The sequence below is a fragment of the Chaetodon trifascialis genome, chromosome 4 (assembly GCF_039877785.1).
Source record: "Chaetodon trifascialis isolate fChaTrf1 chromosome 4, fChaTrf1.hap1, whole genome shotgun sequence".
NCBI classification, from domain to species: domain Eukaryota; kingdom Metazoa; phylum Chordata; class Actinopteri; order Chaetodontiformes; family Chaetodontidae; genus Chaetodon; species Chaetodon trifascialis.
The window spans coordinates 7,188,345-7,201,331 of NC_092059.1; the positions used below are offsets into that span (position 1 = coordinate 7,188,345).

Genomic DNA, 12,987 nt, shown 5'->3' on the forward strand with positions numbered 1-12,987 from the left:
TGGAGGGTCTTAGTAATACAAATATGCTATTGACACTGATTGAAAGTACATAAACATTCATTATAATAAACTAAATTGTGGAGGTGTGTATTGAGGATTGTCAAATATGTATATGTGTATGGTGTTTTTAGCCACATTTACAGCCCTGGAGATGATTGTGTTTATCGCTCTGTCCACCACTTCAGCAAAATTTAGCATGCTAACACGCTAAAGTAAGACAGTGAACACACCAAACATTTTACCTGCTTAACATCAGGGTGTTAGCATTGTCATTGTGAGCATGCTAGCATGGTGACATTAGCATTTAGCTCAGATCTCATAAATGAATTGTAACTTTGTCCACCACTTTAGTTCATAGTACCAATTAGCAAACTTTAGCATGGTAACACATTAACTAAGACAGTGAACATACTTAATGTTATACCGGCTTAACATCATCATGTTAGCATTGTGAGCATGCTAGCATGCAGATATTAGCAAACTAGCTCAAAGTATATAAATGAATGTCTTTGTCGCTCTGTCCACTACTTTAGCCCTGAGTACCAATTAGCAAACTTTAGCATGCTAACATATTAACTAAGAAAGTGAACATACTAAGTGTTATACCTGCTAAACATCATCATGTTAGCACTGTCATTGAGAGCATGCTAGCATTCCAACATTAGCATTTAGCTCAAAGTACATAAATATGGCCTCACAGAGCCACATGTGGCTGTCAGCTCTCAGTTCTAGATTCAGCTGGTCGTGAAAAAAATCAAAACTTTCTCTGATCTCCTGTCGTTCAAACAGAGCAGCTAACCTTCGTGAAAGTCTCTACGCCACAACACAATTCAATCCAGGGTCACATTATGAAAATAAACCAAAGTCAGGGCCACCGACACTTCGAAAAGCTTTCAGAAAAGGAACAAAAAAATAAACCTGAGCTGAAAGTGTATGAAGGAATCAAAACAAAGCCTGTTGAAGTAGAGAAGCATGTTTGACACTTTTCAAAGGTCGAAGGGAGATTTTTCTCATCAAACACAAATCATGAGTGCTGCTGGTTGTTCTTTGAGAGTGGAGCCAAATTTATATAGAAGATAAGATGGTCAGAGAAGACGCACAGAGAGAATGAGAAAATAAAAAAATACTATTTCACCTGTATAGAGAATGACAGAGGCATAACGGAGCAGAGGGCCCACCTTTACTGTGCTGTTCCTCCAGAGCAATTCAAATAAATATCTGGGTAGCAACTCCCAAAGGAAAATTGGCCTCATATATTCTTAAATATTTCACTGAGGGACAGAAAAAAAGGCTTTTCTGTCTCTGAGTTAAATTTGTCATTTTTAGCCATGATGTGGGTTGATGAGGCCCCTGAGCACAGGGTCTGTAGAGGGCCCCTGGCTCTGATTTTGTACGTATCCAAAACCAATATCAATATAACAACGTGTCCTTTTAGCACATGCTCTGTGCTCCGTCTTTGAGAGAGTATATTAGTGTTGCTTTCCAACACAGCATACTGTATGTTCAAGGCAGATGTGTAATCAGAATGTGATCGTGGTCATGTGTTTGCAGTCTACATCCTCGTGCAAACCATCTCGCCGAATGTACACAGTCAACATTTGATGCAAATATTAAATATTTCAAGCACGCAGTGGAATTTTAAAAGAGCTGTTGAACTGTTTCAATGTCCTGCCTTCATGGCGGATTTGATCTCTTTTATCATATTGTAATTATTTTTGCTTGTGGATATTGTTATATTTCTGTCTGCCTTGGTGGTGGTACTTTTGCAGTACACTCCAGTGCCCTCATATTTAAGATATAAAGGCTCTATTGTAATACGACAGGCTTGTTCCATCATTAAAACATACAGTAGGTACAGAAAATGTCTAATTATACATTATTTTGATGCTGTTTGAACTTTTGTTCACATTGAAAAAATTAATAAAGCATTAAAAAATATCATAGTATCCGGAGACCCTGATCATATTTTACCTCCTTCTCATTATATTTCCATAATCATCAAATATTCAAGTGTGAAATGTACAGTCATATTTCCTGTGCTAAACACCAGGGTTTTAAGTTATGTGAAATACACATTAACACACTAAACCTGCCTTTAATAATCCAAATGTCTAATGGAGCTGGTGCCCAGGAGTCCCAGTAAAGAGGCTCCTGGGCACCAGCTCCTTTGGCCCCATCAGTAATCCCCCCCTTTCTTTACAGGGAGACATTTGGATGATTTAAGGAGAGCTAAGTGCATTTGTTTCCTATAACTTACATTTGTGTGTATCTAGCAATATACGCTTAAATAGGACTCGTTGTGCATGTGAGTATACGTTTTAAAAACATACGTAAAGTCAGTGATTTAGAGGCAAAATAAAATGGTGAAATCAAAAACAGTTCGACATACTTTTCTGTATCTCTGAATCATTTCAGAACTAACATAAGTATATCACAGCATGACAGCCGTTAACAGCACTGTCACATGCGAAAAACCAAACCATATGTGGCAAATGTTACCGAACGTGGCAGCAAATTACTCCATCTACTGTACCGCTGGGAGTTATGGCACGTCACTTCACGTTAAACACAATATCTAACACGTCAGCTATTCCCTCAGGCTAATGTCTGTCTCCAGATGGATCCATACATATTTGGGCTACAGCACCACTCAGACTGGACAGACATGAAGTGTTACAGCAGAGCAAACTGTGACTGGACCCTTGTCTGAATTCAGACAGGTTATCATAAACGCATGTTGATCGGCAGCAAGCAGAGTTTATTGTATCAACTCGCAGCAGAGCTTTCCTGAATAGAACGACTATTGACTTGGATTTCGACTCCTGGGGGTGGGGGGAGGGAAGTCCCCATAAATATCAGCTCCCTCATGGTTAGTTCAGGAAGTGGTGAAGGACAGATAGTCCCCTCAGAAACCCACCAGCCCACAGAGCTCAACCGAGAAACACACAGATACTGTAGCTACGTTTTTAAATCAGTGGGACGAATGAAAAGCTTTGGAAATTCACTGATGAGTTTCTAAAATTTGTACAACTCACAGGAAAAATGACTATTCTTGCAACTTCAACAGCTATCAAGACGTCCACCTCTATCTGGTTAGTCGTGAGACAACCCCAGGAACATTCCCATGCATTCAGCAGGAGCTCACCACCATGTCCTCTGGCAGAACTCTCACCGTGCAAACAGGATAGCGGTTTTAATTTGTTTTCCCAGGCTTTCTTGTTTGTATGAATACTCAGATTTTCGTGGGAGGGTCGGGCACACAGCACACAGAGTAACCTTGGTGCACCACCAGGTCCTGCAGCCTGGGAAAGCCTGTAAAGTCAACACACAGGTTTACCCGGCTCTGCTCTCCGCCTCTGTCACACAGCAGCAACAACAGTCGGGGCTTTACGTGAGAAGAGCGAGCACCCGGTGGCGGTTAAGAGGGTCGAGAACAATGGAGCCAATCAGCCGTTAAAAACTGTCTGTATCAGGTGATATCAGGCTCCAGAGAGAGGATGGAGGCTGAAGTCTCCTCTTTCATAATCACAGCACAGCAATTTCTGTATGAATTCATCTTGATTGAAATGTAAAATGCACTTACAATATTTTCATAGAATTTTCACAAATAACAATGTGACGTATCAAAGATCTTATGTTAAACATCAAAATACCGGACGATGCATTCCTTCTTTCTCTTCAACCTCTCAAATTTTATCTACAGCCACGCTAGCAGCTCAGTGAGGCTCATGTAGCTAAATGCTAATATGATGATGTTTTGCAGGTACAACCCAGATTCCAAAAAAGTTGGGACACTAAAACTTAAAAAGAGGATGCTGTCATTAACAAACGAACCAACAAAGTTTTCACCAAGTGTTCCTGAGTCCATGTAGTAACATCCTTTATACAGTCATGTGTTCACAAAGTGGTGAACCTCGCTTCATCCTTGCTTGTGAACGACTGAGGCTTTCCAGGATGCTTCTTTCATACCCGATCATGATGCTATCACCTGTTACCAATCAACCTGTTTACCTGTGGAATGATCCAAACAGGTGTTTTTGGAGCATTCCTCAACTTTCCCAGTCTTTAGTTGCTCCTGTCCCACCTTGTTTGAAATGTGCATCAAATTCAGAATAAGCAGATATTTACAAAAATCAATTAAGGTGATGAGGTCAAACAATAAACATATCGTCTTTGTGCTGTTTTCAGTTGAGTATATGTCAAAAAGGGTTAGGAAATCATCACATATTGTTTTATTTATATTTTACAGCATCCAAATTTTGTTGGAATCAGGGTTGCATAATATTCACCAGGTTCACATCTTAATTTAGCACATTTGCATGCTAACATTTGCTGATTAGCACAAATTATAGCTGGAGTGCTAAATAAAGCCGGGGAATTTCCAAAATAATTACAATTCGTCCTGAGAGCAACACGAATGTCTGCACAAACTCTCATGACAATCCACCCAACAAGCAGTGGAACAAGGCTGAAAACCGCCTCATCATACTGATCAATCTTCAGGCTACAAATCCACCAGAATATATACTTTAATATCACATAAAATAAAAATTCAAAGCCAATTCAAACTACTGGACACTTCCCAACATTTAGGAAAAAATGTGTTGGATGCTGTAACTTTATAAAAGTATGACACATTGCTTCCATGTCAGCGCCCACTGATGACAGTTAGCTTTTAGCTCTAACTGGTGCCATAAATGTATTTTGTGGGTCGTCCGCTGGCCTGTTGCTAAAGACCCATGACCACAACATCCCTGGTCCAGTTCCAGCCGGGAACCTTTGTTGCATGTTGCTGAAAGCTTCTCCATCCCCCGCTGTTCCTGTCTGCCTCTGTACTATCAACTCTTCAATTAAGGCAAAACCCAACCAAAAGTTACTAAAAATGGATTGTTAAATAAATAACCAATAAATAACTGCTAAAGACAAGGCAGGCCTACGCTGCAGGAAGTCAAATGATATCTAATTTTACTTTGTCGTGTACTGCTTCAACCCAGAAATCTTGCAGGCCTCCTCTAAACTACATATACAGTATGCATAAGGACGTGTGTGTATTTATGTGCACTGTTGGAGCTCGGCCTGATTGCTATACAGTGTGCCCGTATGCTATGCACCATAACCATCCACATGTGCTTTCTATTATATCCTCTTGTTTCTCCCCAAAGGCCGTAACACAGCATCGCAGATATTTTATTTTTATGGGAATGCATGAAATCCGAATCACATTTCCCAATCAGATCCAGGTGGAGCCATGTAAACACACACGCGGTAAAAGCTGAGAATGAGGCGCACACGCATGCATGCGGGCCTGCGCACCCACACACATATAATTAAATTCTCTTGACTGGAAGAGAAAGCTGTACAGAAAACAATACTCTATTGTGTGGGAATGATGTGACACCTGGGGAGAAGCGGTCCAGTCTACACGCTTAATTGTAGGATATCATCCACCACATATGCGCATGTAATGATATACAAGGCAGATTTTCAGCGTCGCACTATGATCGAGAGGATAAGAACAAGACTTTGCTTCGTAAGCAGTAGTTTTACGGTAACATGAAACCAAAAAAGCTGAAAAGTTAAGGTCGTGCACAGCTTCACAAGCTGGGCTGCGCTGCTTTAAATCCATGTGGTGAATCATGTCTTGTCACGTCCTTCTGCACAGAAATGTGTGTGTTCTTTTACAAGGAGATCAGAGCTAAAACTCACACACTTTAGGGATACACTCACTGTAATGACCGTCTGCGATATGTGGTAAAGCAGGCGTTAAGGTTTTGAGGTTTGTCCTTAACACTGTAGCTGTTATTGTTAAACACCTGCTGTAGCCCCTCAGTGGTGGTGCCTTCAGGGACCTACAGCTGCCTAAGGACGTGAGCTGTTCGAGCCAGGTTGCAGGTGCTCGTAAAAGCTACCGGCTGATGTTTAGTGACCACGAGGGAGACAGAAAGTGAGAAACTGCCGGAGGGGCTGCACACACACATTTACCTCACCTGTAAATACTCACAGACTAATCCAGCAAAGTGCAAAATCTCCAAAATATTTCAACCAAGGCTCTGTTGTTCATTGTGAATATCCTGCAGTGACAAGGGCTGTGTTTGTTATGTAAGGAGAGTAGCCCTAAAAAAAAAACCAAATCTGTGACTGGAAATCCATTTTGATTGAATATCCAGGCCCTGAACTTTACAGCTACACTGTCAGATTGGAAAAACACCGGTTCACGCCAAGAAGCTCTTTTTTCTTTCCATTTCGCTCGTTAAAGCAGAGGTCCATCCCCTGCACGCTGCTAAAATCAAGAGCGTTTGTGCATTCAGCTGAGACGAGAAGCGATTTCTTCAGTTTCGACAGAAAAAGTACACCTGTGTTCTTAAACAACGCATCAAATGGTTAAACAAATAAAGCACCCCATGATAATCTACATTTACATGTGTTCAGGATAATATCATATTACCGTTTGTCCTTTTCTGCTCGATTGTGCAGGAAATAAGGGAATAAAGTTCTGCATTCAACATCCTCCTGTGCAGGAGTATAATCAGCTAACTGTTGTAAAGTACGTGTGAGCACTACACACAGTACTGTTATAGCAGGTTGAGGTGAAATTGAACTACTTTACATATAGTTAGGTATTTTTTAAAAAAAAGAAGAAGACAAAGTTCTGCTGTGCAAATTTTGACTTTTCTCAAATTTTGGATAACAGTTACCAAACAGCCAAAAAGGTTGGGAACACACACACAGCTTTAATCTTTAACAATGTGCTGGATTTTCTAAACTTATCATGTGTTTTAATGCGAAACATTACTCTCCAATGTAACTATGGCTGTCAGGTAAATCCAATGGAGTTAAATGAAGACAAAGAATTATTCAAGTATCTCAGAATTGCACTCAAGTATAGCATCACTGATAACATGTAATTCTGCTCCAAAAATAAAAATAAAAATAAATAAATAAAAGACAGCACATGGTAACCATACGTTCATACGTCAGCAGTGACAACTCATTCATTGCCCAGGCTGTCATTTGTACATGGTGGCAGCTTGCAGCAGCATCCTGAGGTCCTTCAGATGTTGAAATATTACCTCAAATCGTCCCTGACAGCCTGTAATTAAGGAAGTCGGGGGCAACTGAGAGACGGCGAGGAGGACAGACAGATAATGAGCTTCAAACAAACAAACAAAGAGAGAGCGCCACTTTTATACAGGAGAGAGAGAAAGAGGCCACATGTGCAAACACAGAGGAGGATTTAAGCACCGACTGCCGAGTGTTAATGTGCATGTGCGTCTATCTTCTGGCTCCTCTGCAATTATTTGGTTTATGTGAGTGGAGCAGCGTGCTGTGGCGCATGGATCAAAGCAGCAGAACAATATTAACTTCAGTAATTACTCCACGAAGGAACATATCGCAGAAGAAATTACATTTTTGTCATATTTCCTGTCACTAGAACTAAACCGCCGCTGGTTTTGGAGGCGGACCTCAAGTCAGAGACAAACAAGTAATTCAAGCTCAGAAGTAAGAGGCTTAAATGCAGTGTGCTTTAGGCTACGAGTAACCTAATCCCCCTCAAGCTGTAGGTGATGAGTGGGCTGCTGGTTTGGGCAGGGTCGAAGTTCAAGCACGTGCGGCGCGCAAAGTCAACAGCGCAGTATTTAAGGGATGATATTCCCTGAAACGCTGCTATTTATACCAAATTACAGCATGCACCTCAGCTCGCGAGTGCGCAGCTGGCTTCCTCTTGCAAGAAGCATTGATTTACAAACACTTCCAATCAAACGTCTGCGTCGAGTTAAAGCTAAGCTAAGTAAGCACCGGTTGCCTTCAGCACAGTGTTTTGAATGTGGGGCTGAAATTACACCCTCTGCTGTGGTGTGTGATTAGGGTCTGTATGTGAGGATGTCAGTCAGCCTCCAAACGCTGGAGGGAAGGGTTGCTAATTGAAATGACATGTCAGAAAGATGCAGTGATAGCACACTCCTGATGCGGTTCCTCTGCGCTCCATCCATCCCTGAGTGCGTTTTAGCCTCTATATGTGTGTACTTCAAATATTAAGTTACAGGGAGATAATTAAGTGATGGCGTGGGATCAGATCCCCCTCAAATGCTCTCTCCCTCTCTGTTTTCCAACTGTCTGAACAAATAAAAACTACTTGATGTGAATATATTATCCACTCCCCTCTGACATCCACCACAGGCATTTCATATATTTCCCTGTCATAAGCAATAAGTCCTCCATTTCGGCTTTGACAAAGAGCTCGTTTGCCCCTGATAAAGATGGTTTCCTATTTACGCAGCCAAGTGAGCACACAACAAAACAGCCCTGAAGGAAAATCCCACGCCTCTGTTCTCTAATGCCAACATAAATCGTCTATCTGCGGCGATCAGTGCGTTCCAGGACTTAATTTGTGGTCAAGTTTTGTAATTTCACTTTTTGTTTTCCTCAACTTGATATGTCTACTTGCACTTCCATGACTTCTTTGTTCCGCAGGGCTCGGCGCGGCGCAGGGAAAAAGCCCGCACTCGGGTGAAGAGGGGACAACTGATAGCAGTCATTACAATCACTGTATATCATCAATACTGAACATTTCCAAAGAAATGACAAACATTTACCATTGATGATTTAGATAGCTCGACACAGATGTTTTCCACAACATCGTCGATGAAGAAAATAGGCTGACATGATATGTTTTGTGATTTGCCAAGAAGATACGGCTGATAAAAATTAAAGCTCATTCAATAAAGGGTTTTAACAAACATTTTAAGGTAGATTTCCTCCTTAAATGTCAGTGGTAAAATACTTATTTGCAGCTCCATGTAGTTTGGACATTTGAAGGTATGTTCTTTCTCAATATTTCCATCCTGAAAATCCAGCTGTGCACCTTACATGTTTACATAGTATCTATACTGTTGATATAATATATATATCTATTAATCAATTAAGTACATAGTCTCAAAAATACACAAAATAAGTTCCCAGAGCACAAAGTTGTAGCTTCGGGCAAATTTTTAGATCAATGGCCAAAAAAACAGCCTACACTGGTATCTGACAACGTAAAAGGAGTAAATAATCATACTGGTGAGGCTTTAAGAAACAAATGTTTGGGATTTTTTGGTGTGCTAAATGACATACAGCTAATCTGAATTTTCTGTTACTCGACTAAAAAGGCAGAAAACAAGTTCTGCTCATGTCATGCGGGCAGATGAATAAAACCTGACCACTTACTGTGGGCACACACACACACACACACACACACACACACACACACACACACACACACACACACACACACACAGGCACACACATCAAATGTGACCTTAGGATTCACCTCTGGAACAATTAATCCATTGATCAGCGCCACTCCTGAGTCTGCTCATATATATTCTTAGCTCTTCAGATGTGTGTCAAGTTACCAAATAACTTCATCGGGATAGAAAAGAGGCCTCTGTGTGGATGCCTATCACCCACATACCACAGGAGGACACCTACATACCACCTACGTAACACCTACATAGCACCGAGGAACACACACACCACCTCCGTGACACAAAAGCAGGACGTGTACAGGAAGGACAGAAATCTTTTTCAAAGCTGCAACTTGAGTTTTCAACATTTCACCAGCTGACCGCAGTAAACTCTGAGAGAATATAGGCGGCCATAAATGAGTCAGTTGTTTAACTTTTCCAAAAACATACCCCTGACTGCCCCGCCACAATAAAGCAAACAAAAATGTGTGTGAGCTTGATGCAAGGCACCCAAAATAAGAGCCATCATCAGTTGTACGTTACATTTACGTTGCTTGTAAAAAGAGGAGATGATGCTATTCTGCACAAGAGGCATTTGATGCACCTCCAGACAGCCAGAATCACACTTACATCAGGAAATCTACAACATGTCTGTTATTTGACATTAAGGAAGGTGCTGGATTTTATATGGGATAAAAAATATTGTTTAACGGTTGAAGAGACAAGCCCCTGCATGAGTTCTGATGACGATTAGGAAGAACAGCTTCTATCATTCATGTTCTTTTCTTCCACCCTGATCAAATTTGAGGTGACATGGTGTTTAAATGACTCAACCCCAGCAAAGTAAAACAGTGTGTTCAGTTGGAAACAGCTGGATCTGCATCACTCTGCCCTGCTGTCCTCCAGTCTGCCGTGCAAACAGCAGCTGCTTTACACAAAAGGTACATGGAGTTCAAACATGCTCCCACTTTGAAACACTTCAAGGAAACTTAAAGGTACTCTCAGAGGCTTCAGCGAAGTCCTAACTTCAGTGCACACGATGATCAAGTTGACAGGAAAAGAAAAGGATGTCTTACCTCTAAGATGTCTTATCCTTGCAGACCATTTGTTCAGAGGTGGTTTCAGATTATTCCAGTGAGAGTCGAGACGGCTGGACGCTACAATCCGAGCCCTTCTCCCTCTCGCTCTCTCGCTCGCTCGCTCGCCCACTCTCTGACCGTCAGTCGTCTTCAGCACGGCTCACTGGGCTGATGTAAGACACCCCTGCATGTAGGGAAAAAGACAGAAAGAGAGGGAGAGGAGGAGGAGAGAGAGAGAGACAGAGACAGAAAGAGAGGGAAAAAAAACTTCACATTCTGTGGATTCTTGGGAGCGAGCCAAAGTCCCAGAATTCCACATGGCACACATAAGGTTTCAATTAAGTTCAAATCCAATGCTCAATCAGAGAGCTTTCGTCCTCTTGAAAAGAGCCTTTCTTTTGACAGCTAGAGGCTGAAGCTACCGTAATGCTGGGTAACGTCCTCTGAAGCCCCTTCTCTGTCTTTTCATAACACAAAATCAGGCCTGTAAGGATTTTATATTTTGCTTTCCACTGATCGTATGAAATAAACACTGGTCTTTCATTCATGGTCCCCAGAGGATGAAACACGCTGACCTCTCCTCAGAACTGTTGTCGTGAAGTTTGTTTATTCGTGTTCCCCTCAAGGCGAATTGTCATGACTTTGCTAGAAGCAGCTTTTTCTTTATTGAACTCAGTGACAGTAACAGTGCAGCTCATCACAGCCTTAATATTCAAACCAGATCCACGAGAAGTGTGAGTCAAGTGTCAGAGAGAGGTCGTCCTCTAATAACGTCATAAAGTGTGTTGTTTTGCTGCTGGTGGGACCTGAACCCTCTGACCAGACCGAAGAAATTCAGCAGTTATTTGGAAATATTGAGGTTTCGATTCAAGGACGCTGTGACTTTAGGTTTTTCTTATTTCCTGACATGCAAAAGTTTAGTGCTTCCTGATGAGGAAGCCATACTTTCCTGCAGTAAAGTGACTCCAGTGGCCGGGACGGACGTATTGGAATTTAAAGAGTTTATTGTCTGCTTGAATTCAGATTTTCTTCAGCTGTTGGTGCACTTTTTTAGGCATGCTAGCCCTTGAGGGATGGCAGTGTTGGTCTGTTCATCGACCACTGTGGTCAGACATTCACGTCCCCCAGAGGATGAAGCCTACTGACTTCTCCTTGAGCATCTGAGGTTTTGACTAAAATGCCTTGATCTGTTGGACAGATTGATTGATTTGATGTTCTCTCAGGATGAATTTTGGTGACTTTTGGTGATCCCCTAATTGCTCCTGTAGTGTCTTCATCAGGTTAAAATGTTTAACTCATCCAAATTTGCCCAAATGACATTTAGTCTTGACTTGCTAATAGGCAACAGTTAGCATGCAAACACACCAAACGAGGACAGTGAATACGGTAAATACTTGAACTATATGCTAGCTGCCCGTTTGCTTAAACTTCCTTACCTTACCTAACTTACGCTTGTCCCTTATGGACAATATTTACTTAAACAGCACCCAGAAAGTCTCTTCGGTCGTCTCCTTGCCTAAGTGTTTATGTTTCAGTCATGTAACATGTGAACAGAAGATGTAAATATTGTTCTCCTGGAATAATATGAAGTGCAAGCTTGTAATCCAAAGCGAATTTCACTCAGCCATAACAAACAGCAAAGATGCAGCAAGAAGAAACTGACAAAGTCAATGCGATAAATCTTGGAGCGAAAAGAAGCGTAGATGAAGCAATGAAAAAGAAAGTATTACTGTGACAAACATTGACAGGAGTCAACAAAAACTGGTGAATTTTAATAAACATAGCTAACTTTACTGTATAAGAGATAAAGCTAACGTTTGCCTAGCTAGCTACGTCAAATCTGTACCCTCTAACAAGTAGCTCATTGCTAATATTGTTCAGTGAGTTCTGCTCTTCAATAACCTTAAATTCAGTTAATGTCTTATGTTCCAGAAATTACTTCACTTTTAAGAGTTTGAGTCCCTTCAAACTTTCTCTGGAAAATGGTTATGAAGGACCCTCTAGCAGTGCATGAGGGAACACATGTGAAGCTAAGGGCAAATACTCCCAAAGAGTTTTTCATCTTAAATCTTAAATTAAGCATCTTAAATTAATCCTTATGGTGATTTTCTGATTTCTTTCTGAGGCATCCTCACATTTAGGGACAAAATTTAAGAACAATACCCCAAGTGCTTTTACGCAACTACACACCGAATCTTAGCATGCTAGCTTTAGCATTTAGCTGTACACTCCTCATCTCATTAAACACCTTTACTTCAAAAGTTCATGAACCTTTTTAAGTAAAGAGTGTCACAGCTCTGTTCAGTCAGATTGATCTTTTTAAACTAATTGACTAGAACATGGACGTAAAGACCCATGTACAGACTAAGACATGGTCAATTTAAGAGTTTTTCATATAATGCAGTTCTGGAGCTGCAGGGCAAGAAGGAAAACGAGTCAAAACGGAGCCACAAAGAATCTTTCCTGAATAGCTGCAGCGGCGTTGCATGCTCTGGCCCATCTTAAACATAAACCATGTGCTGGAAACTCTGATTCGAGACACCAGCAGCTATAATGCAAAAAACACATCCTGCAGACCCAGGGCAGCGAAACTCACACATTCACATACTGGTCGCTGTTCGAAAACTTGCTGATACTCATATTTAAACTGTGTGTACACACAAAGCCACAATGACAACACA

At 41.3% G+C, this 12,987-nt stretch overlaps 1 protein-coding gene across 3 annotated transcripts in view; it reads right to left on the reverse strand.

Moving 5' to 3' along the window:
- ddr2a (discoidin domain receptor tyrosine kinase 2a) overlaps nt 1-10,465 on the reverse strand; it is a 32,111-nt gene extending 21,646 nt beyond the window's left edge. For all 3 annotated transcript variants that reach the window (XM_070960638.1, XM_070960637.1, XM_070960636.1), the window contains exon 1: nt 10,304-10,465. The gene's annotated coding sequence lies outside the window, so the exon portion shown is untranslated. The remainder of the gene's footprint in view (nt 1-10,303) is intronic.
- Between the last annotated feature and the right edge of the window lie 2,522 nt (nt 10,466-12,987).